Source organism: Mauremys reevesii, linkage group 5, assembly GCF_016161935.1.
Source record: "Mauremys reevesii isolate NIE-2019 linkage group 5, ASM1616193v1, whole genome shotgun sequence".
Taxonomy (NCBI): domain Eukaryota; kingdom Metazoa; phylum Chordata; order Testudines; family Geoemydidae; genus Mauremys; species Mauremys reevesii.
The window spans coordinates 40,168,684-40,195,982 of NC_052627.1; the positions used below are offsets into that span (position 1 = coordinate 40,168,684).

The 27,299-nt window shown below is 43.0% G+C and overlaps 1 long non-coding RNA gene across 1 annotated transcript; it reads right to left on the reverse strand.

Annotated features, from left to right (window-relative positions):
- Window positions 1-17,109: 17,109 nt before the first annotated feature.
- On the reverse strand, window positions 17,110-20,262 carry LOC120406667. The gene is made up of 3 exons (XR_005599461.1): window positions 20,085-20,262; window positions 18,696-18,773; window positions 17,110-17,379 (listed from the first exon to the last, which is right to left on the reverse strand). It is a non-coding gene; the product is annotated as an uncharacterized LOC120406667 (long non-coding RNA).
- Window positions 20,263-27,299: the final 7,037 nt, after the last annotated feature.

Consider the following 27,299-nt stretch of genomic DNA (forward strand, 5'->3'; position numbering starts at 1 on the left):
CCATTAGCCTAAAATTGTCTGGCATGGACCCAAACTGAGCAATACAATGACGTGTATTACAGTAGGAAAACATGAAGTAATGTGGACTTCTGAGTCCTTTGATTATGTAAAAAGTGTAATCCCAGTTTCATGATTCAGTACACTGTATCTCAGGGGTTCTCAACCTTTTTTCTTTTTGACTTCCCCTCTTCCCCGCTATAAAAAACTCCATGGTCCACCTGTGCCACAATAACTGGTTTTCTGCTTATAAAAGTCAGGGCTAGCGTTAGGGAGTAGCAAGCACGGCAATTGCCTGGGACCCCATGCCACAGGGGCCCCCATGAAGCTAAGTTGCTCAGGCTTTGGCTTCAGCTCCCAGCTTCAGCTCAGGGCCCAAAGTTTTTGCTCCATGCAGTGAGGCCTCAGCTTTCTGCTCTGGACCCCAGTGAGTCTAACACTGGCCCTGCTTGGCAGACCCCCTGAAACCTGTTTGAGGCCCCCCTGGGGCCCTGGATCCCTGGTTGAGAACCACTGCTGTATCTGACAACTTTCAGTAATAACTCAAGGTTTATGTAGAACGGGTAAATTTGGTTATTAAACAACGGACCTTGCATTTGGGGTTAGTTAAGAGAAACAGATGAGACAATAATGACAAGTTACTGTAATAGTCTGTTGTAATGTAAATGTACCCCAGGTGCTCACCTACTATGGTCATATGGGCTTCTCTTTTTGGTTCACTTGCCCTAGGTACATGTTTTGACTCAAGAGATATTAGTTACAGTATCTAAACAGATCACTTTGCTAAATGTTCCTTCTTGCAATTCTGATGTAACAGAAAAATTGCATTGCACTCCATCATGTGGAAGGCCTACCTCCAAGGCTTGTTTTTTCCTTTTCTCCTGAACATAGTTGTTACTGAGCATCGTGGTAGAGGGTTAGACAGCAGGAAGTGAAGTATGGTGAAGGTTTCTACCATTGGTATAGGACAGCAGTTCTCAAATTGTGGATCAGGACCCCAAAGTAGATCCCGACTCCTTTTTAATGGGGTTGCCAGGGCTGGCATTAGACTTACTGGGGCCTGGGGCCAGGGCCTGAGCCCTGCCACCTGGGGCCAAAGCTGAAGCCTGAGGTGGCTGGGTTCAGGTTACAGGCCCCCCGCCTGGAGCTGAAGCCCTTGGGCTTGGGCTTTGCCCCTCTCCCTCTCACCCCCCACCCCCACGGCGGCAGGGCTAGGGCAGGTTCAGGCTTTGTTCCCCTCTCCTGGGGTCCTGTAGTAATTTTTGTTGTCAGAAGGGGGTCATGGTGCAATGAAGTTTGAGAACCCCTGGATAGGACTTCACTAAACTCTTGGAGCCCTGAAGTTTTTCCACGTTCATAACATTTTCCATCATGAAGGAATGAAAAACTAGAATTGGGCTATTAGCTGTACTTACTGGGGCTTCTTGGTCATGACTTTTAAAGGCTCAAAACCATAGCATTCTGGTAAAAGAGGGGGCCTTCTGAGATCTAAGGAGACAATGATATATGTATTAAAACCTTTTTGGAAGCCTCCAAAAGAAAACTGGAAACTCCAGAGATACACAAAAACCGATAGGTATGTGGAAACACTCTGCCTAGACCTCACAAACCCTTTTTTGTTACTGCAAGCACATACTTGATAGTTTGATTTTTTTTTTATTCTTTCCATCTGAGCGCATTGTACTATAGGAAACTAATTGACTTTGACTCCATTGCTTCTGTTCCCAGTGGGATAATGCCAGTAATAATTCTTCTATTGATTGTTTAGAGCAATTAGTGGAAAACAAATTTCCCCACAGAACAGATAATTTAGTTCTGTTACTGTCTAACATTAAAGCTAAACAACTTGTTATCTTAATTTTTAATAGGAAACACATTCCATCTGTTTATTATCTGAAGCAAGACAGGTTACCTCATCATTAATGTCACTGGTAATTAGCATTCTTGAGCTGCCACCATCTGCACCAGGGGTTGGCAATCTGTCAGCAGCTTGGAGTGCCAATTCTGATTGTGACTTTCTGTGCCAAACAATGGGCAGACCATATGTGATCCCGAAATTTGTAAACAGTAGTCGGCTAATGTTAGCTAACTAGGCAATTTTGTTGCATGTTTGACTACTGCCTTGGAAGGACATGAGACTTTAAACCTTCAGGGCGAGACCCACTCACTGGGTCACCAGTACTAGACCCACAATGTCACTCTCAATTAATCAGGTTTCTGGTGGCCACAGAGTGGCTTTTGTTTTTGTTTTGGAAGAGGTTTGGGATTGAGTTTTACTTGGAGAGACTGGGGCTTCTTATCTCACATTCCATCAGCATCACTGCAGACCAAGATAACCAGCAGATAAACTCTGACATAGCTCTCAAAGGCCTTGTTAATTGGATACCCTTCTTAGAGGTCATATAGTAGAGAAACAATTTCTTATTCAGCCTCTAAATTTCAAAGGATGTATTCAATTTTTCTGTTACACTGAATGAGATTTTCTTTTTAAAAATGGTCTGAAAAAAGTAGTTCTGTAATCTATAGGCACTGATCATGATGTTTTATTGGATTTTCTTTTATTCTTGATTTGAGAAAACAGGCTGGATTTGTATATGCTTGTACTATTGACTTTTGCTGGACAACTAAAAAAACCTCCCACAAAACCTCAAGACCCAGGGTAGGTAATAAAAATAGTTTCTGAAGCGTCAGAAATTCCTATTTGCAACAATGTGAAAGCTTATTTAGGGAGTTTTTTAAAAAGTGGAGGGCTGACTTTCATACTCAAATTTGCATACACAGTTGTTATGAATCACCTGATTTCACATACAAATGGCTAGCAAAGTGTCTAACTAGCCGTTTTCACCTGACTCATGCATCCAGTCATGTCAACAACGTGTAAAAATATAGGTACAAAATTGAACAGGTCCTTTTGCATGTGATTTTGAAATCTCCATAAAATTGTGGCCAGCTTGGTGTTATATGGATCTTTAAATACACATGGCAGATGAAGCTGTATTGATGGTGTCTTTTGCTTGCAGATATGCAATCTTTTTCACAGCTATCAAGGCAGACAGCAGTTTCTACGTGCTCAGGTCCATCCAGCCCAGTATCCTGTCTGCCAACAGTGGCCAATGTCAGGTACCCCAGAGGGAGTGAACCTAACAGGTAATCAATGATCTCTCTCCTGCTGTCCATCACCACCCTCTGACAAACAGAGGCTAGGGACACCATTCCTTACCCATCCTGGCTAATAGCCATTAATGGACTTAACCTCCATGAATTTATCCAGTTCCCTTTTAAACATTGTTATAGTCCTAGCCTTCACAATCTCCTCAGGCAAGGAGTTCCAGAAGTTGACTGTGCGCTGTATGAAAAACTTCCTTTTATTTGTTTTAAACCTGCTGCCCATTAATTTCATTTGGTGGCCCCTAGTTCTTATATTATAGGAACAAGTAAATAACTTTTCCTTATTCACTTTCTCCACATCACTCATGATTTTATATACCTCTATCATATTCACCCTTTGTCTCCTCTTTTCTAAGCTGAAAAGTCCTAGCTTCTTTAATCTCTCCTCATATGGGACCTGTTCCAAACCCCTAATCATTGTAGTTTCCCTTCTCTGAACATTTTCTAATGCCAGTATATCTTTTTTGAGATGAGGAGACCACATCTCTACACAACATTCAAGATGTGGCCGTACCATGGATGTATATAAGGGCAATAAAATATTCTCTGTCTTATTCTCTATGCCTTTTTAATTATTCCTAACATCCTGTTTGCTTTTTTGACTGCCGCTGCACACTGCATGGATGTCTTCAGAGAACTATCCACAATGATTCTAAGATCTCTTTCCTGATTAGTTGTAACTAAATTAGCCCCCATCATATTGTGTGTGTATATATATAGTTGGGGTTATTTTTCCCAATGTGCATTACTTTACATTTATCCACATTAAATTTCATTTGCCATTATGTAGCCCAATCACTTAGTTCTGTGAGATCTTTTTGAAGTTCTTCACAGTCTGCTTTGGTCTTAACTATCTTGAGCAGTTTAGTATAATCTGCAAACTATGCCACCTCACTTTTTTACCCCTTCCTCCAGATCATTTATGAATAAGTTGAATAGGATTGGTCCTAGGACTGACCCTTAGGGAACACCACTAGTTACCCCTCTCCATTCGAAAATTTACCATTTATTCCTACCCTTTGTTCCCTGTCTTTTAGCCATTTCTCAATCCATGAAAGGATCTTCCCTCTTATCTCATAACAACTTAATTTACATAAGAGCCTTTGGTGAGGGACCTTGTCAAAGGCTTTCTGGAAATCTAAGTATACTATGTCCACTGGATCCCCCTTGTCCGCATGACTTTTGCCCAACAATTTATGTTCTTCTATGTGTCTGACAATTTTAGTCTTTACAATTGTTTCAACTAATTTGCCCACTACTGACGTTTGACTTACTGGTCTATAATTGCCGGGATCACTTCTAGAGCCCTTTTTAAATATTGGCATTACATTAGCTATCTTCCAGTCATTGGGTACAGAAGCTGATTTAAAGGACAGGTTACAAACCATAGTTAGTAGTTCCACAATTTCACATTTGAGTTCTTTCAGAACTCTTGGATGAATGCCATCTCGGTGACTTGTTACTGTTAAGTTTATCAATTAATTCCAAAACCTCCTCTAGTGACACCTCAATCTGTGACAATTCCTCAGATTTGTCACCTACAAAAGCCGGCTCAGGTTTGGGAATCTCCCTAACATCCTCACCCGTGAAGACTGAAGCAAAGAATTCATTTAGTTTCTCCGCAATGACTTTATCGTCTTTAAGTGCCTCTTTTGTATCTCGATCATCCAGGAGCCCCACTGGTTGTTTAGCAGGCTTCCTGCTTCTGATGTACTTAAAAAACATTTTGTTATTACCTTTTGAGTTTTTGGCTAGAATAGAGAATCCCACGGACATTATAAAGATACTCTTCATCATTATATAGTAGTCCAGGACTTTCTAGATATCTGGAGATCTTAGGGTGTACAAAGCCATGGTAAGTGCTGGAGTAATGCCACCGCTTTTTTAAAATGAGAATGCAAAGAAGCCGTTGAAAAGTCTTGCTGTCAATCCTGAAGGGAAATGGGACTTTTGTTAAAGTCCCATTTGTTAAAAGGGAAATCTTTCCATATGTATTCCTGTATATTTGGAAAGTGATTACAATATTGCCCACAATGTACTAATGTAAATACACAATGATAACTTATAGCCCAATCTTGCAAAATACTTGTTGACTTGAGCAACATTACACATGGGACTAATTCAGAGCTCACTGAAATTGATGGAAATACTCCCAGTGACTTCAATGGGTTTTGGACCCAACCCGTATGTGTGACTGTTGACATGAGCAACTTTATTCACATTTGCGAATTTTCTGCAGGTATGGACCCTTACAGACAGAAAGAGTTCCTCCTGAGGAGCTTACAATCCAGGTTATATATGACATGATCAATGGAGAGTTGGCATCAAGCAAGTGGTAAGAGCAAGAGGGAGGCATATAAAGTTATGAAGATTTCTTGTTTTCATATGATATACATCATTTTAATTCTACTTTTTTATAATATTGTATATGTACATAAAGTTAGTGTATATTAGATAACATATTTAAAATATATATTAAGCAGATGCAGGAGTGCAGATGTACACTGGAGAGGCAGTCAAAAGAAGTTATTTTAGAGAAAGGATTGGAAGGAGGAAAAGAAGGTTTTAATAGCACTGTAGGGATGTTTAAATACTTTACTGTAAAGCCTCATCAGCTTTCCCGTGTGTAAAATTCAAAACCATCAAAATAAATAACAGTAGATATAAAATTGAATATAATGGCAATACTGTAAGTCTAAGCAGGGGATTATTGTATCATTGGGCCATTTTAATTAAGTTAACATCCCTTGGCTTAGTTTAAGAGTCGTAACTAATTCTATGTCAATTATCTCAGACAACAAAGCCTGCCTTTGCAGGACATACATCCTTCAGAGCTCAAGCACTAATTCACCAATATTTAGATATATGAATATTTTGTTATGGAACAGTGAATGAAATTCCTATGTGCCTCATTAGTATGTACTGTGCTGTACTATACATGCATTCATTCTCTTTAACTTCTATTTCCAGTTCAATTAATACACAGGCATCAAGGGACCTCATTTAATAAAAACATTAAATTATCCCTTCCTTCCCCCTACCCCCTCATATTTTGAGGGAGTGTCACAGAGGCTGGGTGAATGATGATGTAGGCAAACATGTAATACCATAACTCTGGCAAATTCCATTTAGCCCAAGGAGTTAAGGCAGTACTGAAAGGGTCTGCTCCAATGCCCAATGAAGTTAATGGAAAGACTCCTGTTGACTTCAGGGGACATCAAGCTGAGCCCTAACGAAGACTGAGATGGAGTGGGAGGACAGTTTCAAACACTTGGCAAGAATTCCTTACAGGACAAAATTGCAAAGCAGATCATAGTTGTCCCTCCTCCAGTAAAAAGAACAAGGAGTACTTGCATCACTTTAGAGACTAACAAATTTTTTGGGCATAAGTTTCATGGGCTAAAACCCACTTCATGAGATGCATGGAGTGGAAAATACAGTAGGAAGATAGATAGATAGATAGATAGATGCAGAGAACATGAAAAGATGGGGGTTGCCATACCAACTCTAACGAGACTCTAACTCCAGTGGAAGCTCTTCTCGGAGATCAATAAAGGTAGTGCCAAATCTTTTGAATCAGATATCTAAAGCTCTGAATTGCTTCTGAATGCTCTCCTACACATCAGTTTGGCCTGCCTGTTTCCAGGTGTCCTCAACATCTGCTGCCCTCTGCTTGAACTACACCAGTAAACTTCATATGCACAGTGTGACAGTTTGGACCCCAAGTCCGGGATGCCACCTCATGTGCTGGGATCCCACTGTGTCCGCCTATTCAACAAGCCTAGGCTTCCTCACCCTGTCTTTGCTGTGCTTTCACTAGCACACATACATGGATAAGGCCACACCCAGCTGCAGACAGATTGAAGTCAGCTCTGTGTGAGAGGGTTCAGCTCAGAGATTCGCCCAGCACTCACGTGCACACCTCCTTTGGGGTATGAACCCAAAATAATATTGTCTTGTGCTGTACAGAAAGATCTGCACAGCACAAACTCATAAAAATTCCCCTTTGCCCTCTCCCTCAATGTGGAGAGAAATATGCACAGTTTCCCGGGTGAAAACGCAGTTGTAATTTTTACATAGTTAATATTCCTAACTCCAGATACAGAAATGAAACATGCATACAGATTGGATAAACACATTCAGCAAATCATAACCTTTCCAAAGATCTCTCACATGACCCATCTTGCATAAAACATATCTTAGTTATGCCATATTCCTATCATAACAATATTTCTATGAAGAATATGGAGTGTAATGTCCCACACAGATCTTAATTAAAATAATTATGTTCACTTCCAATTAGAATATGGAATTCTGAGACAGTGTAAACATATCAACTCCCAGCAATAAATGTCAAGATTTTAATGGCACCAGGACCAGTTCTGCAATTCAAATAGAACAATCAGATACCTAAGGCAGGAAAATATTCAATACTTTTTTTTTTTCCTTTGGCTGACTGTGAGACAGCTGGGTCAAATGCCTGCCAGTTTATCTGGAGCTGAAGAATTCCCTAGATCCAGACCTGAGTGACATCTTTTCATGCAGTACTTTTATACATAAAGAAATTTTAAAAGTTGAAATAATTAACACTTCATATCTTCAGACTGGGATTTTCAATGAGCCAAAGGGTAGGTACCCAGCTCATGTAAGCTCATTTGAAAATATCAGTTTAAGGCCCCAGTCCTGCTGAGTTTTACACACATGCTTAACTTTATTCCATCAGAGTCAGTGGAAATACATATAGTGTGAAAATCAGCATGTGTAAGTCTATGCGGGATCAAGGCCTAAGTAAATATCAGTAACTATGGATATAAGATCTAAGTTACAGTTGGTTTGTAGTATTTTCAGAACCATCAGATATGTGTTTAGCTTCATTACGTGATTCTAAAACTATTTGTAATGTTTTTGTTAAAGAATTGCTTTTACAATTCAACTCACAATTTGTTTGCAATATTATTTGTAAAACTAATTGTTCTTCAAAAATTTAATCTTCCCCCTTCCTTTTCACTCAAGCTGCTTTTCCCATGATTTTTTAAAACTGTGCTGGTTTGCAGGCAGCAGCATGATGTCATTTTTAATCACAACACAAGTTTCCTCCTGCTGTTCCTTTCACTCAGAAGAAAATTAATCCATAATCTCACTGATGGTCTTTGTTTTTATAAATTTTAATTTTCATTAAAGGCTGAGATCAGACAAACTGAGTGATTTGTGACATTTTTCAGTTAGAAAAAATATAACACAACAGGTAGTTATATTTCCTGTTTGTAAATAATACACTTCAGAAAAATTAATTAATAGACAAGTCCAATTTGGAAAAGGACATCTTAAATTCTATTCTCCATGGTGATCTTCCATATGCTTATTATACTAGTCAAACAAAAGATGTTGGAAAGTCTCATGAAAGCTAAGCTCCCGTAAACATTCTACTGTTTTCACAAAATTACTTAGATAGTCATTAGTATTTTTTTTTCTAATGAAGCAAGCAAAGCCTAAAACAGTATTGAGGCTGACCCAAACCCCTTGAAGCATGTTAGACAAACATCTGTCAGGGATGGTCTAGATGATACTTAGTCCTGCCATGAGGGCAGTGGACTGGACTAAATGAGGTTCTCTCTCTCGAGATTCCTTCCGGTTCTGTGATTCTATGGTGAGTCAGTTAAATTCAATGAATTTTGGATTGCCAAATCAGGGCATAATTGTGAGCAATACTTATACAGGAAGACAGGAAGTCCTACTAAAGTCAGTGGGACTACTCACATGAGTAAGTGCTCAGCAATGAGTAAGAGTTATACAATTGGACCTTGGATGAATAGTAAATAAAAGATGATAAAAAAATCAAGGATACTTTACTTGTCAGGTGTGGGTTGTTTTACACACTGCATTGATTAGGATATTGTGAAATGTTATTGTAAATAAAAGTATTAAAGCCTCATTAATGAGAGACCTCACTGCGGCACTCGTGTATTGAATCTCACTTGAAAGCAGGGTGAGCGTTTTTGTGTGTCAGGGTTAATGGGTTTGCAGATTAGCAAAGAGAATTAGTGAGAATCTGCAGGAGAAAGTTTTCAAGCCAGTTTCATTTGTTTTGCAATGTGATTTCGTTCATAATGATTGTAACATGCTGAGCTTCTCCAACTGAAGCAGCACTTCTGAATTATCAAGCTATTTTCTTTTTATTTCCTCCCCACTTCCCATGTATTTAACATAATATACCCAGGAAGCTGTATAATGTATGCTATAATTTTGTTGAAGGGTTCCACTGACATGAACGTACCACTCAAGCGTTGCAGCCTTAATAATATAGAATTTGGACATTGCTCTTTATACAATTGGGCATGCAATCTCCTGTCTTTGTGTATGTGCACACACAATCACAGCACCAGATGTTAAGAGGAATTTCTGTGGGCAGGAGGCTTATTTGCCAGGTTCAGGAGTACTGAAACTTTTGGAATCATTTTAGCTGACAGTCTCTCTCACCCTCAGTAATTTTGGATGGATTCCCTAGCCTCTATGGAATATGAGATGAAACGTCCTGCATTAGCTAGGACTGGAATGCTCATAACGAACATCATGCAGTTAAATTGATAATGGTAAATCAGTCACCAACACCAAACTTGCTTCCCCCTCTCTCTTCTTGGCTCTTCGGTATGCCATACTGCAGTTGTACACATTATAGCATCAACAAACTTTTTTTTGAGAAGTGCTGGCACTGACACTCTCAATCTGTAAAGCTTTCCAGAGTGTTTCAAAATAACCCTTTTCTGGCAGTGCTATGAGTGTTGAATTGATATTAGGTATCCAGTCTGAGTTACTGTAGGTCAGATTTCATTGTGCGTGCTGATTTGTAATGGGATGGAAGCACTAAAACAATTTCTTCAAATACTGTAGGCCATTTCTAAATGGAAGGAAAGAGGTTACGATTTTGAATTCGTCCTTCATCATAATTGCCAGGGACAAAGCATGGCTGGGACAGAGCCAAATGTATGTGTTGGAGGCAGGCTGTGAGCTGAGGGAAAGAGATTGTCAATGGATCTGGTCATAGGTCTACTGAAGTGTATCAGAGTCAGTGTAGTTGTATTTGCTTACGGAATTTAGCCCACAATGGGTTTTCTCTATAGACTGCTGGGTTTTACTCCTTCCCCTATGTCAGGAGACATCCCCTGTCCAAGAGGGAGTAAGATAGTGCCCACAGCACAAGGGAAGGCTCTGGGTAGGTAATTGTGGGGGTGAAGGGGAGTCTCCATTGTTCTCCAAAGAGGAGTGTGAAGTGTCAGTGATGTAGCTGTGATCAGAGCAGTTCAAGGCTATTTTAGAGGATTTTCATTCTACTGTCCAACCTTCCTGCACCTCATTTAGCTCCTCTATTGTCAAAGCTCAGCCTGCAGAACACTGCAAAGTCTTTAATATAGAGTTGTAGTCCGAAGGAAACTATCAGCCCTAGGTCTGGGCACTTGGATCAAAATCAAATATTTTATTGCGGGTTAGGTAGTCAGCAGAACTACCCCCACCCCATATTGAAAGTGAGGGCACCTGCAATCTGCTCCATTTCATCCCTTAGGCTCCTGATCATATTTGCAACTTGAATCAGTTAGTCTGCATGTCTGTGTTCCATAGTAAAATAGACTCTTCCTTGGGCAAACAGAGCTACAGTCAGAATTAAATTTGAAGGCATCAGATTAGTTATTATTCAGCTTATTTTGAGGAGGTTCTTTTTTTTTTTTTGTCATGGAAAAGATAATGGCTCCTCATCTCTGCTATGGTTGTATCAAGCCATTAAGATCTGGACTTTCAATTATGCCTTACCATGGCCTCTTAGTTTGTGTGCATACACTTTGAGGTGGCCAATGTTCTGGATATCAGCTTTGGGTATGAGGATTTGTGAACACAAGCCTTGGAGCATCTAAATGCTCTCACAAAACTGCATGTTTATATACTTGTTTTCAAAATGCTGGCCCTAACAATGGACTATTTTCACTTCTGAATTTGTGCTTTGAGACTATTGGTATTTTTTTTATTTGATATGGGAAAAGAGGACACATTTTCAAAACTGGGCACATAAATTGCATGTGCAAATAGGCAATTTAAATTGGCTGAAGAGCCTTCATGTTTCAAATATAGCGAGTGATTATTTTTATATTCAGCTATGCTCACATTTTGTGGGTAATATTTCACGTCTTTTGTTGTTCAGTTTCACTTGGAGACTGTAACATTAAGAGTCAGGGTGTAAGAAAAATGAAGAAATGCTGGTAAAAGTAGTTGATGAAAACCATGCAAAAAACTTGCATGTCAGGTAATGTTCTTTCTGTAATGTATATGTTTGTAATAACAGCTCCTAGTCCTAAAGGGACTCAAATAACAAAGAAACTTGGTCAAGCAGAAAAGAAGTTATTGGAAACTTGAGTGCTGTTGAGTCCCATGATATGCAAACTACACATATGCATAAAATAAAACCTTGTCCAGCTTATTCTTTTGCTAAAATTGTTCCCTTTCATCCATCAGGTTGTTTCTTGATCAGTTGGCTTTTTCTCTAATTAATTTTTTATGCCTAGATTGGTCTCCCTAATTTCATAAAGAGGCAGAGTTAATTATCAATTCTAAATAGTTAACAAGGTAGAATGTAAAACTGGCAGCACTCCAGTCCTGAATTGGAGTGACAGGTCACCACCAGCTTCCTTGTAAGAAGTTAGTCTCCCACATTGAGAGAATAAGCTTCTGTAGCTGATATGTCATTTTTGAGTTGGGAAGCAGAGTAGACCTATGTGGGGAAATGCCACAGCTGACTTTAGGTACTGGCTGCCTCGCAGGGCACCACTTGCTAGGAAACTAAAGACACCATGATTTCCCTCCACCCCCCACAGTTCATTAGGATGGCGACTAGCTGGGCAGTGTACTGCTCCAAGAATAATCAATAGCACAGAACTGCAGGTACAGATTCTGAGCATGGTTCTGGCCAACTGTATTTGAAGGAAGATTTTATTTAATCATATAATCATCAATATCTGCTCCAGCACATTAACACAAATATACAGTACCTTTTAGTGCATCTTGTGAGTTTGATTTATATTCTCGTAATTTGAGTTTTTTACCCATAGAAACCACTTGCTAAGAATAAATATGTATCTTCAAAATATTGAGAGATGGTTACATTACAATAAATGAAGTATTAGAAAGTCTGAATGTTTTTAAATGTGCTAGCATTAAATTTATGTTCCATTCATTTTAAATAAAACAGAAACAAGGAAATTTAAATGAATCCCCTATGCCATAACTAAACTCACCAAGTCACTACTGTCAAGGGAGCTGAACATTCACTCATATTAGAAGTCTTACAAAGTTTGTTAATCATGTAAAGTTATTTTAAAAGCAAACGGACTCTATGGAATCCATTTGTAATGACAGTGTGACATCCAAAATGTTGTTGTTGTTTTATTGCAGTGTTGCTGTAGCAGTGTTGGTCCCAGGATATTATAGACACAAGGTGGGTAAGTAATATCTTTTATGGGAGCAACTTCTGTTGGTGAGAGACACAGGCTTTTGAGCTACACAGAGCTGTTCTTCAGGTCTAGGATAGGTACTCAGAGTGTCATAGCTAAATGCAAGATTGAACAGTTTAAACTTTAGCATAAGTGGTTAGCACATATTAGAATACGTGCTAACTACTTATGCTAAACTAGTTCAATCTTGGGGCTTGTCTACACTGCCACTTACAGTGCTGAAACTTTCCTCGCTCAGGAGTGTGAAAAAACACCCCCCCCAAATGATGCAAGTTTCAGCACTAAAGTGGCAGTGTAGATAGTGCTATAGCACTGGCAGCCATGCTCCCAGCGCTGGGAGCTATTCCTCCTGCGGAGGTGGGTTTTTTACAGTTTTTACAAAATACAAACTTTTAATATCTTCCCAAAGTACAATATCTTTCCAAAGTACATAGCCACTAATGCTCTGAAAAAAAATCACTAAACAGATATGACCTGCTACCTCTCTGAGGTATCCAGCTGGTATACCTCCATGTTTGGCTATGGAAAACATGTATGATTATTTCCACTTGATGAGATGTATGAAAGAAATCCACTATAAAACATCAAAGACCACTGAAAGAATGAAGCACTTGAAGTTAATCTAGTCTAAAAAGACTTTGCTTTAAACATTATATATGGATAGCGTTGCTGAGAACAGACAGAGCACAGGATTTCTTAAATGATGGAGATGATAGATTCAGCAACCTCGCAACTTTGCCCCCTGCCTCCTACAGACAATATTTTAAATAGCTAAAATATGCCACATTTTCTGATTGAGAAAAATGCCCTGACACTAAATCAACCTCTTTCAATTTTGTGTCTAGCATTATTATCTAAACTGCTACAGACTGCTGCACACATCAGTTCAAAATATAAGATACTAGAGGTCATGTCAGGACTGTACATCAATGTAATATGAATGGTATCATTTGAACCTGCTGTCCCCTGTGGACAGATCTTTAGATAATTAATAACACTGTTTTTGCATATAGGAGACATGTATGTAAAAATCAATATTTCACTGGTCTACAATATCAAGGGGCAACTTTTTAATGCATGAACTGCTGAAAATTAAGTCCTTTTTCACTTGCTATTTCAGTATGTCTCTGAGGTAACAAGCTAAAATACCACATTATATCCTTTCAGACTTGCACAGAAACCCATAGTACATCAGAATTATGATGACAGGTGGTTTGCAGTCAATGAGGAAAGAAATTCAAGATGAAAGTATGATAGTTTAGTTTACATTCCCTTAATAACTGTATAATTCATAGAAACCTGTAATAGGCTGTTTTAAATAGGTGTTTACATTCTCATTATTATTCTCTATTGATATAATCTGTGCCAGAAGGTTCATAATAAAAAGCATATTTGGTCTTGTTAATGGAGATTTAACAATGAAACCATAAAGCCATTGGGATGTGATGTGGGGGAACTGTTGAAGTGGGCAGTGGTCCAAATACAGCTAAAGAAAAAACATTTGAAAGTCAAACTGCTGCCACCACCATGATTTTTTTCCCCTGGGGCCTAATATCCTGTCAGCTTCATTTTTAAAACAATGTTGGTTTCCCTACAGAGAAGTAGCTGCAGCTGAGGGAGGAGAAAGAGGATCAGAAATGTGTATGGTGAAGGGTGATGGGGCAAACACAGGGGACACAAATATGAAAGAAAAGACCAGCCAAATTCAGAGGTAGTTTAAATAGATATAACTTCACTGAAGTCAACAGTTGAACCTGCTTGCCCCAGAATTTGGCTTAGGTTAAAGATGGGTGTAAGCTCTCAGTGAAATGTCAACCTATTATCAAAGCCACATAAATTCTTCAGTTCCAAGGCCATGGAATCAGCTGTGTGGAATTTATCTTTTGGGGCAGCTTCCAAGTAAATCCTCCTCTTTGATGTAAACATTTTTCTTGGCGATTTAGTTGCTGTTCTTTCTTCTCCCATGTCATCTAGCTGGAGCCTGCACAATGCATGGTTGCCTTTGCCTGGCAGCCTCTGAGACTCCCAAAAAGATTAGTTTTCACATTCTTCAGTACACATGCTGTCCGAGTCTGGAAATGAAGGCTTCCTAGGATGGCTTTTCTGACCAGGTCTTTGAAAACTGACCACATCTCCTCATAAGAAATTGGAATACACCTTATAGCCTTTCTGGACCACCTTTTCACCACCTCATACATTACTGCTTTGCACATCCACAATCTAAGTGGCGAGGCCCCACAGTCTCATGAGTCCCTGGACCCATCCCACCTCCAAAGATGCTGCTTTCCCCTTCCTCTGGATGTCATACCTCTTCACTCATTGCTGCTTTTCCTCCCTCCCCTCAAGTTCCCAGCCCATTTCCTAACCCTACAACTCTGTGCCCCTCATCAGGGTATCCCCTCCTTCTTCTTTTAGCGATTGCTCATGTGTATTCCACAATAGGTGTGCGTGCTCGCCACGTGCACCGGTGCCGGAAGTTTTCCCACTAGCAGTACCCATAGGGGGGAGCGCCCCCCCACGACCCCTGGAGTGGCGCTTGCCTGGCACGGTATAAGGGGAGCTGCGCGCTCCCCCCACCCTCAGTTCCTTCTTGCTGCCAGTGAAGGTGCGACGGAACTGCTCTGCTCCAGCTTTGCTGTAGCTTGTCCCCAGAACTGTTAGTTCGTTTAGTACCTGTAGTTAGTTTAGTTTAGTTAGTCAGTGGGCCAGGGCATGCCCTGAGCCCCGGGATTTAAGTTGTGCGGTTCTTGTCAGCATTCTATGCCAAGAAGTGACCTGCACACAGACTGTTTGCGCTGCTTGGGAGAAACCTATATCAGCGAGAGGTGCAAGATTTGCAAATCGTTTAAGCCTCAGACCAAAAGAGAAAGGGACATTAGGCTCTGAACCATTCTGAGGGAGTCGGCACTGAACCCGACCCCAGCACGCCACTCTGAGCCGGTACCGGGCACCGCAGTGTTGGTACGCAGCGATCCACCGGTGCCATTGACCAGTCGGCACCGCTCCCCATCCATGGGGCATGCCAAGAGGGCCAAGAAGACTCCCTCTTCGCAGCGGCTCCAAGGGAAGTCTGGGACAGAGGCTAGGCCCATGTCGGGCAGTCCTCGATCCTCACCGGGCCGTAGACCTCCAACTCACTTAGAATGGAGTAGCCCGGCCTCTTTGGAACAGGCCTCTCCAGATGTCCGGATGCCGTCCACACCCAAAGCCCTCCAGGCAGCCCGGGATGTCTTGTCCATTCCAGTGCCCAGAGTGCTGCCAATGTTGGCCCCACGCTCCAGAGGCAAGCCTCCGCTGGGATCTCCGCAGTCGCCCCTGACTCGGTACCGGTCTCAGTCGAGGGAACATTCCCAATGCCATCATTGCCCCGCGTATGCTCGGAGCAGAGTCCACGTGGATCGCACTCGACGCCGACCAGACTCTTGGGCTGGGTTCCGTCCGTCCGGGACTCGTGGCACTGGTCCTCCTTAGAGAGCGGATATCAACGGGACTGCAGCAGACGTTGTCATCGGTCCTCGTCCTGGAGAGGGTACCGCAGTTGGTCACGGCATGGTCGTCAACGCTGTTCCTGCTGGGGCTCCTGCTCCAAGTCGCGGGTCTGCCCATGCAGGCCATTCATAGAGCAGCCATTACCGTCACTACTGGTCCTCCATGTCGAGATCGCGCTCCTGTGACCAGTTGAGAGACAGCAGTGGCTCCTATGCCAGCCCCGTCTCCATTTGTAGCCGTCCTTTGACAGGCCAGACCGGCCAAACCGGGCAGCCGGCCCTGCCTGTGCCACAGCAGGTGCAGTGGCACCGAATGTTGTGGCTGGCCCAGTGGTACCAGTGGGCACCGTGGCCTCCGGCACAGCCCCTGGTGGGAGTTCACTCAGTGGCTGGAGCTTCGGAAGCACCATCGGCCTCCCTCTCCAGACGCCCGACAAAGGAGTCGGTGGGACGATAGTCTTCGGTACCGTGTCCAGAGTCCAGCCAGGTGGTGGATCCTCCGGTGCCGACTGACACCCAAAGCATCACACGGTCTCTTCGCCCGCCCGGAGAAGGTGATTGCAGTCCCGCCTCCCTCCATCCCACAGAAGGACTTTAGGGCCCACCAAGAGCTTTTAAAGAGGGTGGCAGCAAGCCTCCACCTCCAGGCAGAGGAGATGTAGGAGCCCTCAGACTTCCTGTTCAACATGTTGTCCCCATCGGCACCGGGTAGGATGGCCTTGCCGCTCCATGAAGGGGTGGCCCCTATATCAAAAAAGGCAGAACACAAGTAGCTTATACCCACTAAAGGGCACGAGTACCTATATACCGACCCAGCGCCCAACTCCCTGGTGGTCGAGTCGGTCAACCGCAGGGAACGACAGGGTCGGCCAGTCCGACCCCAAAGAACAAAGACTCTTGGAGGCTGGACTCTTTCGGAAGAAAAATGTATTCATCTTCGAGCTTCCAGTTATGAGTGGCAAACCATCAGGCCCTCTTGGGTCACTCCGAATTTAAACTGTGCGGCTCCCTGCCTAAATTTGAGGTATCCCTCCAGGAGTGTGATAGGAGGAGTTTAGGGTGCTGGTGGAGGAAGGGGCAACAGGAGCTCGGGCTTCCCTGCAGGCTGTCTTGGATGTTGCGGACACGGCTTCACATTCAATGGCCTCCACGGTGTCCATGAGCTCCTGCTCTCCGGGCTCTCCAGCGAGGTGCAAACTTCCATGCAGGATCTCCCGTTTGATGGGAAAGCTCTGTTCACAGAGGAAACAGATACAAGGCCACATGGCATGAAGGACTCTCTGGGTCTCTCTGTCCCGGCTCCGGCAAAACCTAAGTTCAAACTGCAGCAGACTCTGACCCTGACCACCTTCCTGAAGTACAAGGCCGCCCATAAGAAGTAACAGGACTATAAAAGACGCCCTCACAGGCAGTCTCGGCCTGTCCCCCAGCCTAGACCCTCCAAGGGCAAGCAGGCGGGGAAAAAGCGATTTTTGACGGGATGCTCGGGGGCAACCTGCCAGTCCTCATCAGGGATCCACCCCCACTAAAGCTTCCCTTCTCCAACCAGTGGGTGTGCTTTCCTTCCAGAATGGTCTTGGCTTACTTTGGACCAATGGTCCTCAATACCATCTCCCGGGGTTACACCCTCCAGTTTACCTCCTCCCTGCCCAACCACCCCCTACCCCAGTCTCTCCTGGGGGACCCCTCGCATGAAGCTCTGCTCGAGCAGGAGGTGGGGTGGTTCCTATGACTAGGAGTGATAGAGGCAGTGCCCGAGGAGTTCATGGGCAAGGGATACTATTCCTGTTATTTCCTTATCCCGAAGGCAAAAGGGGGGGTCTCAGACCCATATTGGACCTATGGGGCCTGAACCAGCACATGGTGAAGCTCAAGTTCTGCATGGTCTCCCTGGCCTCCATCATCCCCTCCCTGGATCCCAGGGACTCGTATGCTGCCCTGGATCTACAGGACGCCTACTTCTAGATCCACATATTTGAGGGCCACGGGTACTTCCTCCGTTTTGTGGTGGGACAGAATCATTACCAATTTACGGTCTTCCCATTTGGACTGTCCACTGCCCCCAGAGTGTTTACAAAATGCATGTCAGTGGTAGCGGCCTACCTCAGACTGCAGGGGGTACAGATATTTCCCTATCTGGACAATTGGCTTGTCAAGGGCACCTCCCGGTCGCAGGTGAGGGATCACGTGGTGCTCCTCCTGTCCATGTGCACTGCCTTGGGCCTACTGGTAAACAACACCAAGTCCACATTAGTCCCGGTCCAATGCATAGAGTTTATCGGGGTGCTCCTGGACACAGTGTCGGCCAGGGCCTCCCTCCCACCAGACAGGTTCAAGACCCTGAAAGGTCTCATCAACTCAGTCACAAGGTTCCCGGTGACAACAGCCAGGGCTTGCCTGCAGCTCTTGGGTCATATGTCAGCGTGCATGTACGTGGTCCATCACGCCAGACTCAGGATGAGGCCCTCCAGCTCTGGTTGGCCTTGAATTTCTCCCAGGCCATGGACAGGATGGACAAGGTCCTCACTGTGCTGGACGCTGTGATTACCTTCCTGTGATGGTGGTCCACCCGAACAACATGCTCCAAGGGGTCCCGTCGCTGGAGTTGGTGTCCGATGCGTCAGACCTGGGTTGGGAGAGCCCATGTGGGGAGCGTTCAGACCCAAGGCCTGTGGTCAGCTCGGGACCTGACCCTACACATAAATGTCAAGGAGCTCAGAGCGGTGCAGCTGGCATGTATGTCCGCCTGCTCGCACCTTGGAGGGCCAGGTAGTCAGGGTCCTCACAGATGACACAGCCTAAATCAACAGGCAAGGCGGGGCCCGCTGCTCTGCCTCGAAGCCCTCAGACTGTGGGATTGCATGTAGCCCATGACATCCACCTAAAGGCTTTCCACTTACTGGGTGCCCACAATGAGAGGGCAGATCGCTTGAGCAGGGACTTCTCCTTGTAACACGAGTGGCCCCTCCACCTAGAAGTGGCCCACTGGCTCTTCCGAAGGTGGGGAACTCCCCAGGTGGACCTATTCGTGACTCAGCAGAAGTGGTGATGCTCCCAGTTCTGCTCCAGGGGGGTCTGGAGAGGGGCTCTATCTCCAATGCCTTTCTCCTGTCCTGGTCGGGCTGGCTTCTCTATGCCTTCCCCCTCGTTTCCTCTAATCAGTAGGATCCTGGAGAAGATAAAGTCTGACAAGGCCTGAGTCCTCCTGATTGCCACAGCGAGGCCCAGGCAGTATTGGTACGGGACCCTCACAGGCCTGGTGGTAGCTCCGCCGTGGCCATTGCCACTCAGCCCAGACCTGCTCTGACAGGACCAGGGCCGCCTCCTCCATCCCAGCCTAGCGGCTATTCACCTTACTGCATGGCTGCTCAGTGGTTAGGTGGAGAGGAAAGGATGTGCTCAGAGCAAGTTCAGTGTGTCCTCCTCGAAAGTAGACGGCCTTCCACTCACCGCGTTTATTTGGTGAAGTGGTCCCGGTTTTCTAGGTGGGTGGCAGACCAGGGTGTTTCCCCAGTGACCACCCCGATCCAGCTTATCCTTGATTACCTCCTCCACCTGAGGGCCCAGGGCCTGGCGCCCTTGTCCGTCAAGGTGCACCTGGCGGCCATATCGGCCTTCCATCCGCCAGTGCAAGGATACACGGTGTTTTCCCATGCTATGACTGGACAGTTCCTTAAGGGTCTAGACCATCTTTTCCCGTATTCTAGACCCCTGGTTCCACAGTGGGACCTAAACCTGGTGTTGGCTTGTCTCACGGTACCCCTTTTTGAACCACTGGCCACGTAGTCTCACCTCTCATGGAAGGTGGCCTTTCTGGTCGCTATCACGTCGGCCAGGCAAGTCTTGGAGCTCAGGGCCCTGACCTCCGAACCGCTGTACACAGTCTTTCCAGCTCCGCCCACACCCTGCGTTCCTCCCAAAGGTGGTCTCCACCTACCACATGGGTCAGGACATTTTTCTACCAGTCCTCTGCCCCAAGCTTCACGCATCCAGTGTGGAACACCACCTCCACATGCTTGACAGGCTGTGGCTTTCTACCTTGAGCGGATTCAGCCATTGAGAAAGTCCTCGCAACTGTTTGTTGCCTCGGATGAGCGTGTGAGGGGCCAACTGATTTCCACTCAGCAGCTTTCCAATTGGATCACTTTGTGCATCCGTTCCTGTTATGAGCTGGTGGGCGTTCCCCCTCCCCCCATTGTGAGGTCACACTCAACCTGGGCACAGGCCTCGTTGGCTGCCTTCTTGGCCCACGTCCCCATCCAGGACATTTGTAGGGCTGCCACGTGGTCATCGGTTCACACATTCACCTCGCACTATGTGATCGTCTCCCAAACCAGGGATGACGCCAGGTTCGGCAGGGCTGTCCTCTGTCCTGGGAACTTGTGAACTCCTACCCACCTCCAACAGATATAGCTTGGAATCACCTACTGTGGAATACACATGAGCAATCACTCGAAGAAGAAAAAACAGTTACCTTTTCCGTAACTGGTGTTCTTTGAGATGTGTTGCTCATGTGTATTCCACATCCCGTTCTCCTTCCCCTCTGTTGGAGTTGTCTGGCAAGAAGGAACTGAGGGTGGGGGGAATGCGCAGCTCCCTTTATACCGCGCCAGGCAGACGCCACTCCAGGGGTCGCCGGAGGACGCTTCCCCCTACAAGTACTGCTAGGGGAAAAACTTCCAGCACCAGTGCACGTGGCGAGCACGCACACCTATTGTGGAATAGACATGAGCAACACATCTCGAAGAACACCAGTTATGGAAAAGTAACTGTTTTTTCTCTCCCTCTCCTACCCACTGTTTTACTTCTCCCCTACTTCTGGCAAGTGCTTAAAGTGATCATGACAAATCCTGTGTGTTGACTTTAATGATGGAATTGGGGAATGAGAGGCTTGATTCAATAGTTTCTTAGCAGAGGTTTGCTAAGACAACATGGGAACACTAGAAACATAAGGTGAAAGAGCCAATTTCCCAACACTCCTGAGTTTTGATTATTTACTTAGCACATCTCAGTAATACCTGAAGCTTATACTCTGGAGATCATTTTCTAATGGAATCTAGAAATACATCTTAACTATTCAGTGTTAAAGCCTCAAGGGACTAAAAATAGGGACACCAATGTACATAACTGGCATGAAAAGAGTGTTAATCATTTGGTATCATCTTGATGTTCCATTAAAATAAATGAAGCAATTAGTAAAAAATAAGCATCTAATCACTGCAGAACAAAAGGAATGTCATAGTTGTTGCTATTTATTTTATGATTTGTCAACATAAAAAACAGGAGTGCAGAAGGGGGAAGGGTAGTTGCAAATCATACACTCTATGGATGGTGCACAAAGTCAAATTCTAATGACTTGAACTGGGTTAACTTTATTGGAGTTGCTAAATTTAGTGCCTCAGTGTGTGCAATAGCCAAAATGGATTACACTGAATTGTATCATCTACTGTAAATTACCTCATTGTTATAAGGAACAGGGTTCAGCAATATTATAAAAGCTCACTTCATTGTCATCTGATTTTCCTCCAGTTTTATGTTAAAGGTCCGTTATTGTCAGAGCTATGGTTATCAGTGTAGAGCAGGTTAAAATCCAGATATGGATTGATTAGTAGGTAGCAAACAAGCTGAGACTTCTACTTTTCTGCTAAACTCTGTTTCTTTTGGTACTTATCCTCTGACCCACCCCCACTTTGTCTGTTTTCCAATTGCATCCTTCTGGTACCTAGACTGTAAATTCTCTGTGGGACAGACAAAATGTCACACTTGTCTGTACAGTCCCCTGCACATTGGGGCTCTGATTCTTAGCTGAGGTGCCTAGGTGCTACCATAATATAAATAATAATGAAAGTACCTAACAATTTGGTGGCACTGCACTTTTTTCATCAGCAGAATATGTGTCTGCTTTATTGCCCTAAGAGTTAGGGAAGTATAGGAATATCTGTTAGGATTCACTAAGTAATAGTATGAGAAGATACAAAATACATTCTGTACAGGATATAGAACTACAATAAAACTAGATGTCCTTACATGTCAGTCAACTTACCATTTCCTACTTCATGGCAAATCAGTCTACTGAAGAGAAAAAAGTTAATCTTCATCCAGAACATTTTATGAAATAAAAAATCAAAGAGAAATGCCTGTGCAGCTCTCTAACTCTTACTAATTCTTATTAAACATCTAAGCAGTAACAATGTAGGTGCAGATAATTTTGTGGAGTCTGACTGGCTCTGCAGGCTCTATGACTGTACCTGGCCCCTGTGTGGGGACTGGACTACAAAGTTGATGGTGACTGTTTCATTACCTGTTAATAAATAATATCATAGACTGAATATGCATTAATGATCCCTAACATCTTTTACACTGTTCTCCCATCAGTGAATATCATAAGCTAAAATGATTTCTGGTGTAACTCAATTGATTTCAGTAGATTATACCAAGGAGGAATTTAGCCCACTTTGACTAACTATAACTCTCCAGGTGGGGGTGGCTCCAGGCACCAGCACGCCAAGCGCGTGCCTGGGGCGGCAAGCCACTGGGGGGGCGCTCTGCTGGTCACTGCGAGGGCAGCAGGCAGGTTGCCTTTGGTAGCATGCCTGCGGAGGGTCCGCTGGTCCCGCGGCTTCAGCGGACCTCCCGCAGGCATGCCGTGGAATCCGCGGGACTGGGGACCTCCCGCAGGCAAGCCGCCGAAGGCAGCCTGCCTGCCATGCTTGGGGCAGCAAAATAACTAGAGCCGCCCCTGTCTCCAGGTATAAAATTCATATTGCCTTTATACAGATGTTAAAATGGATTAGTTTTAGAAACATAAGTAGATTTTACAGTACTCAGTATGCTTGCCCTAACCATTTTTGTAGGCTGCTTTGAGTAAGTCAATTATCTGGATAACTTTTGGTTGTGGAGGAATTATAATATGGAGTATGAACAATTATATTTCACTTACTGTGTATGTATCCAAGAAATGCCTTAAAGCAAAGTAAGCTTGCCATTATTTTCTATTTAATAAAACTCAAGTAAATTTAAAAACAAAATCAAACTTGGCTGAGATCAAACTGCAGTCACCTATAATTTAAAAAAGGGGAACTACATAAAAATGAGGGACTAGTTAAACCAAAATTAAAAGAAACTGTCACAAGAGTGAAATGCTTGCAAGCTGCATTGAAACTATTTAAATCACCATAATAGAGGCTCAAATTAAATGTATACCCCAAATCAAAAACAAAACAAAAAGTAAGAGGGTCAAAAATGCCATCATGGCTAAACAGAGTAAAAGAGTCAGAGGCAAAAAGGCATCCTTTTAAAAATTGGAAGTCAAATCCTACTGAAGAAAACAGAAAGGAGCATAAACTCTGGCAAATCAAGTGTAAAAATATAATTAGGCAGGCCAAAAAAGAATTTGAAGACCAACTAGCAGAAGATACAGAAACTAACAGCAAAAAATGTACATGCATGCAGGAAGCCTGCCAAACAATCAGCGGGTCCCTTGGATGGCATGAGCGAGGTGCTAAAAGAGTACTCAAGGAAGACAAGACTGTTGTCGAGAAGCTAACTGAATTCTTTGTATCCATCTTCACTGCAGAGGATGTGATGGAGATTCCCATACCTGAGACTTTCTTTTTAAATGACAGATACAAGGAATTGTCCCAGATTGAGGCTCCAATAGAGAAGATTTTGGAAACAAATTGATTAATCAATCAGTAATAAGTCATCAGATGGTATTCACCCAAGAAACCTGAATGAACTTAAAGATGAAATTGGTCTAGTCTACACAACACACCTATATCAGTATAACTACATCGCTCAGAGGTGTGAAAAATCCACACCCCTGAGCAATGTAGTTATACCAACCTAACCTTCCCATGTAGACAGAGCTATGTTAGCAGGTGAGCTTCATCTGCCAGCATAGCTACTGTTTCTCGGGGAGGTGGATTAACTAAGCCAAGGGGAGAGCTCTCTCCTGTTGGCTTAGAGCATCTTCATTAAAGTGCTACAGAGGAGCAGCTGCATTGGTGCAGCTGTGTGGATGCAACGTTTTAAGTGTTTCTATTGAACACTTAAGTGTCCTAAGTCTTCCTATTGAAGACTATGAACAGTGGTATGTAATCTATTATTTAAATCAGCCTTTGACCAGATGACTGGAGGATAGCAAATGTAATGCCAAGTTTTTAAAAAAGCTCCAGAGGCAATCCTGGCAACTACAGGCCAATAAGCCTAAATTCAGTACAAGGCAAACTTATTGAAACTATAATAAAGAACAGCATTATCAGACACATAGGTGAACACGATTTGTTGGTGAAGAGTCAACATTTGTAAAGGGAAATCATGCCTCACTAATCTATTAAAATTCTTTGACAGACTCAATAAGCATGTGGACAAAAATGATCCAGTTGCTATCATGTACAGGGACTTTCAAAAAGCATTTGACAAGGTTCCACACCAAAAGTTTCAAAGCAAAGTTAACAGTCATGGGAAAAGAGGGAAGATCCTCTCATGGATCAGTAACTGGTTAAAAGATAGGAAACAAAGGGAAGGAATAAATGGTCATTTTTCACAATCATCCTCCAATGATCTCTACAGGGACCAGTGTTCAACATATTCATAAATGAGCTGAAAAAAGGAGTAAACAGTGAGGAGGCAAAGTTTGCAGACAATACAAAATTACTCAAGATAGTTATGACCAAAGCTGACTGTAAGGAGTTAAAGGGCTCCCACAAAACTGGGTAACAAAACTGCAGATGAAATTCAATGCTGACAAGTGCAAAGTAATGCCCATTGGAAAACATAATCCTAACTATACATACAAAATGATGGGGGTCTTAACAAGCTGCTACCACTCAAAGATCTTGGAGTGAACGTGGATAGTTCTCTGAACAGATGTTTTCAATGTGCAATGGCAGTCACAACAGCTAACAATGTTAGGAACCATTAAAAAAGGGCTAGATAGCAAGACAGAAAATATCATAATGCCACTATAAAAATCCCTGGTACACTCACATCTGGAATACTATGTGCAGTTCTGGTCATCCCATCTCAAAAAAGGACATATTAAAATTAGAAAAAGTACAGAGAAGGGCAACAAAAATGATCAGAAGGATGGATCAACTCCTATATGAGTAGGGAATAAAAAGACTGGGACTGTTGAGCTAGAAAAGAGACAACTAAGGGAGGATAATATAAATATCTATAAAATCATGAGTGGTGTGGAGAAAGTGAATAAGGAAGTTTTATTTCCCCCTTCACATAACACAAGAACCAGGTGGCACCCAATGAAATTAATAGGCAGTAGGTTTAAAACAAGCATAAGGAAGTATTTCTTCCCACAACACACAGTCAACCTGTGGCACGCATTGCCAGGGGATGTTGTGAAGGCCAAAAGTATAACTGAGTTCAAAGAAGAATTGAATAAGTTCAGATAGGATGGGTCCATCAATGGCTGTTAACCAAGATGGTCAGGAACCCAACTCCATGTATTGGGTGTCCCTAAACCTCTGACTGCCACAAACTGGACCTGGACAACAGGAGATGGATCACTCACTCAATAATTGCTCTGTTGTGTTCATTCCCTCTAAAGCATCTGGCACTGCCCACTGTCGGAAGAAAGGATAGTGGACGAGATGGACCATTGGTCTAACCCAGAATGGCCGTGCTTATGTTCTTTTCACTTCGAAAATCAAATATAAACCAAGCAATAAAACGATCTTCTAAAATGGATTTGAATGATTCTGTCCTGAAGAGGAAGAGAGAAAAGCAGCCTGACTGGCTTTAGTATCATATTGGAATTTTATTTACCCTCCCTGATTGGTGGGGAATAGGACATCTGTAGAACTTTGGACCCTATTCAGGGAAGCTCTTAACTTTAAGCACATACCTAAGTCCAGTTGACTTCAGGGGCACCTAAAGTTAATCATATGCTTAAGTGTTGTCCTGAATAAGGATGCTATCCTGAATCAGGGCCCTGAATGCTAATGCCTACAAAGAATCATTAGGTGCAATATATGAACCTCTCCCAGCAGCAAGAAAAGAGTGTTGATTACATCATTAGAAGTTTTTTCAGTAGGTTCCTTGGGTCTCGTCTAAGTGTGGCCAATAGAATTCTATAAGGTCGCCTGAGTCTGTTCTCATTTTTAATAGAGGTGCTGTTGATGGAACTGCAGATGCCAACATTCAATGCCCCCATAGGACCTAAAATGTTTCTTAACTGCTTCCAATATAGCTGATCAAAATTTCTTGAGCAAAGTTTTTTTTTCACTAAAATATGTCTGTTTTCAAAAATTTGTGACCTTTTCCACAATATTTATACATGTTCAATTTATTATTTTTTCCTTCCCCCCTTTCTTATTTTTATTTCTTCAGTAATTTTTTTAAATAATTTGCTCCCTATTGCCTCTCCCCTCCCCCCCCAAGAAAAGCCCCCAATAAAAGTCTGGGGATGAGAGGAGGGAGAAAATCACATATAAATATATATATAAATATATTTAAAAGCTTAGAAAACAGATGTACATTTTTTTTAAATGTGGAAAAAAGGAAAAACTGGCAAATAGTTCAGTTTTAACCCTATGAAACAACTTTGAAATTTTTAAGGAAATTGCTTTTTCTCTTTTCTACCAGTTCTAATCCCAAACCACACCCCTTTGGGCTTTTGGCAAATTTGCAGTGCAGCCTGTGCTTGAGCAGCCTGCACTTGGACCTTTTTTGGCCCTTTACATGACTAGCTCAAGCTGAGTTGTAGCATACCAATAACCCAACGTAAGAGAACATTTGCTGCAGTGTTGCTCCTTGTATAACTTGGAAGTCAGTAACAGTCACTTTACAAAGTAAAGTGATTTGAAGATGATAAAGCACTATTATTGCTAAGGCTGCATGTTATTTATTTATGTGTAACTTGTTGTATTGGTCGCTCTTCAGCAAACTCTTTTCAGAAGTCCATTTGTTAAGTCTTAGATCCAGGCGCACACATTTTGACAATAAATACAGAGTCAGCTGGATGGCTCATTGTTGTTTCAGCTTTCTCAGCAGGGAAAACTGACCTCACATTTATATTGCAAGTCCTTCGTCTGTGGTGTGTGTATTTTTTCATGCTTTTTACCTGCCTTCTTTCTAATGATAGTTAAATGTATTAAGTAACATGGTTTTGGCTTAAAGGTAAAATTTAGAA